This window comes from Glycine max, chromosome 4 (genome assembly GCF_000004515.6).
Source record: "Glycine max cultivar Williams 82 chromosome 4, Glycine_max_v4.0, whole genome shotgun sequence".
In the NCBI taxonomy this organism is placed as follows: Eukaryota; Viridiplantae; Streptophyta; class Magnoliopsida; order Fabales; family Fabaceae; genus Glycine; species Glycine max.
The window spans coordinates 26,523,527-26,527,494 of NC_016091.4; the positions used below are offsets into that span (position 1 = coordinate 26,523,527).

Below are 3,968 nucleotides of genomic sequence, written 5' to 3' on the forward strand. Positions count from 1 at the left end.
GTTTTTAATATGCATTTGGCCATTAATGGCTACTCCTTAAGTTGACATTAAAGCTTGATTTGAACCTGACTTATTATTGAGTTATGTCTACTACAATTGTATAAATGACTTTACGCTCGTCCAAAAGTACTTACAAATTGTTGGATCAAGTGGCCTCGGAATAATTAAGAAGGGGGGGGGGTTGAATTAATTATTAACGAACCTTTACTAATTAAAAAATTTATCCTTCTTAATGTTACTAGATTCAATTAGGCTTTTACTATAATGTTAAGAAAGTAAAGAACAGAAATAGAAACTTAACCAAAAGTATAAGCGATAATTAAAGTGCACATCGGAAATTAAAGAGTGTAGGGAAGAAGAAGACAAACACAAGAATTTTATACTAGTTCGGCAACAACCCGTGCCTACATCCAGTCCCCAAGCGACCTGCGGCCCTTGAGATTTCTTTTCAACCTTGTAAAATCCTTTACAAGCAAAGATCCACAAGGGATGTACCCTCCCTTATTCTCTTTGAACAACCAAGTGGATGTACCCTCCACTTGAACTGATCCACAAGAGATGTACCCTCTCTTGTTCTCAGTCACAACAACCCAAGTAGATGTACCCTCTACTTGTACCACAAAGGATGTACCCTCTAATGTGTTAAGACAAAGTTCTCAGGCGGTTAGTCCTTTGAAACTTTGTGAAGGGGAAACAAAAGATATCTCAGGCGATTAGTCCTTTGAAATCTTTTGTTTAAGGGAAAGGGAAGAATCAAAAGAATTCTCAGATTGTGTCGTTTTGAATTCTTTGAAAAGGGAGAAGGGAGACACAAAAGAATTCAGGCGGTTAGTCCTTCATTCTTTTGGAAAAGGAAGAAGAGAGACACAAAAAGAATTCAGGCGGTTAGTCCTTGGCGAATTCTTTTTGGCAAAGGGAGAAGATAATGAAAAGATATAGCACACTTTTGTTTTCAAGGTTTGGAAACTAGAAAACCTTAGAAAGCTTTTGGCAAAGGAAGAAGAAGAAGAAGAAGAAGAAGAAGAAGAAATTCAAAAGGATGTGTGTAAAAGATGTAAAAGAATATATGAAAAAGTTGTTTGTAAAGGTTGTCAAAAGTTATTGAAATGCAAATCAAGGTCTTGCTTTTATAGACTCTTCATGTCTGGTCAAGAAAACCATTGGAAGAGTTATAACCTTTAGAAAAACCTGAAAACCATTGGAAGAATTACATCTCTTGATTTTTATTCAAAACTTATCACTGGTAATCGATTACCAAAACCATGTAATCGATTACACAAAGCTTTTTATGAAAGGATGTGACTTTTCACAATTGAATTTGAATTTCAACGTTCAGATACACTGGTAATTGATTACCAATATATTGTAATCGATTACACCATTTTAAAATGAATTGGAACGTTGCAAATTCAGTTAAAAGCTTTTGAAATCAAACTTTGCCACTGGTAATCGATTACCAGAGAGTAAAAACTCTAGTAACTTAGAAAATTTTGAGAAAAACTCTTTTGAAAAACAAAACTGTGCTATGTTTGTTTTTTGAAAAATCTTTTCAATACTTCCCTTGTGAAGTCTTCTTGATTTCTTCTCTTGAAACTTGAATTCATCTTCTCTTGAATCTTGAAATCAAACTTCTCTTGATTTTTGAATCTTCTTGATTGCTTCTCATGAAATCAATCTTGAAATCATTCTTTGGGCTTTTTTTCATCATCTTTGTCATTATCAAAACTACTTGAATCAACTTGATTCATCATCATGAAATTTGCTTCTACACAAATGTATGTCCTTGTCTATTTTTAGGTGCTACTGTTAATGAGAAACCTGTCCATCAATTTAACTAGCCCAGATTTTGAGCATCATGTAAGTATTCATGCTCTGACCTTTAGATTGCTATAAATATCTAGCATGTCATGCTGAGTAATTGCCTGCCCTATATAAGCACCATTAAAGTTCATTTTGGTAAAGTGTTATCTTGTTTTTTTTTGTTTTGCACACCAAAAATCTATATTGTATTAGAAATAAGATTCAGTACTAGGTGTAGTGAAATACAAACAAGAAAATACAAAGGCAATGAAAAGCCAAACCCAACTAGAAAAGACAAATACAAAAAAGCTGACAAGATAGGTCAAAACCCCTCTAAGAGAATTCATCCTTCAAGTTAGTTGACCAAAGGTTAAAATGAGTTTGAAAGCCTTACGTCTATGCTCAGATTAGCCCTAGTAGGTAATCTATTTTTAAGGCAAAACATATTACTTCTATAAATATTCATCTTGACTATAAATTGGATATTGCTTGGCATACTGCGATTTGCGAAAATGTTTCATCCATATCCGAGATCAACATATTTCTATTAAACTGCAAATTTCTGGATTATTGTCTAAGATTTGAAAGTTATTCTGTGTTTGTTAATCTGGTGTTCACTGTCGGTGTATACCTATCACCTTTTACTGGTGAAAGCTTTCCACAATCTTACCACCAACCACCTTTATTCCTTATGAGAAGAGAATAAAAGTGGAAAACATTTATGTCCACCTATCGCGTATTTCTCACTTGAATTATACCGTTCTTGAGAGGAAAGGAATCACAACTATCGGATAATATAATTCATGAAAGTGAAGAAACTAATGAAATGCTATGTACAACAAAATAGTTCCAAGTTATGTTAGGAAGGTCAAAGGTGAACAAATAAAATAAGGTTGAAATGTATGGGACAGCAGTGGCTCCAGCAACCTCGACATCAATAATCAATAATAATTTTGTACGCACAACAATATCCATCCTTTCTAAACCTCAAAACAACCATCACGAGCTAACACTAACAGTCTAATACATCCTTAAGTAAATTGAGGCCTTCTGCTGATATACTCCTCCTGACTCGAGAAGGAGGTGTCTCTATCCTAGAAGGAGGATCTGGGGAGAAACATATCACGATAACTGTCAAATTATCGCACGAGTTACGCTTAAGAGCCTCTCTGACCAGCTCTCTAGAACACCTTTGAGGATCATTATGTATCATCAATTCTTTCCTTGCCATGGTTGCAGCACATTGGTTACTCATTACATCCCATAGGTCGTGGCAGCCCATAATCAAGAACTCATCATCCTCAGTCAGGTTGATTTCCTGCAGCTTTGGCTCAGCACTCAAGGGGCAGGCAGAACCCTTGGAACCCTTCATGTGCCAGTCTCCTAAGGCACGGGAAATAGATAACTGGCCATTCAAGTATCCATCGTATACCACTCCACCAAGTTTCTCAATCCTTAGCCTCTCCGAAATGCAATCTGGCTTCTGGTCTTTTGACATCTCAATTGCTTTACCTCGCCTCCCTAGTACAGCTCAACAATCCCCAACATTGGCAACTATCATGGTCCTGTCAAAACGATGAAATTTCATAAATTGAGAAAGATAGCCAATAAGAAATCAAGCAACTAGGTGCATTTGCAGTCTCTACACGGGATAATAAAATGCATGTTGATAACCCATTAATTTCTTCCCCTAACATTTTGCCTTAAATCTCCAAAGAGGAAAAAAATTCACTTCCATTGTTTCTTAAAATTTTGGATATGGTTTCTTTATAATAAGGATACAGTAAGTAATCTCAGTCATTGATGAAAAAAAATCAAAGTTTGATATCTAAGTTCAAAAACATTAATGATTAATTATGTTTGTGTACGTAATAATGATGATGGATATTACTTACTTTATCCTTTAAAGTGAATGTGGTCTCAGATTAGCCTTAGTAGGTAATCTGTTTTTGAAAAATCTCCATGAGAAAGCAATTGGTCTTGGAGGAATTTTCAGATTTCGAATGATCTTTGATGCACTGTCCTCAATAGCTACACTGTCAGCTTCCTGCAAGAGTTTATAAGCTGACTTTGTGGAATAAATACCACTAGGGTCAGCCTTCCATATTAGAATATCCATGCTGGAATGTTGGATGTGAACATTCTCAATCTCAGCCAAGAATGCTGCT

General features: G+C 35.4%; 1 pseudogene; it reads right to left on the reverse strand.

Moving 5' to 3' along the window:
• Positions 1-2,722: 2,722 nt before the first annotated feature.
• On the reverse strand, positions 2,723-3,361 carry LOC100783092 (probable protein phosphatase 2C 27; annotated as a pseudogene).
• Positions 3,362-3,968: the final 607 nt, after the last annotated feature.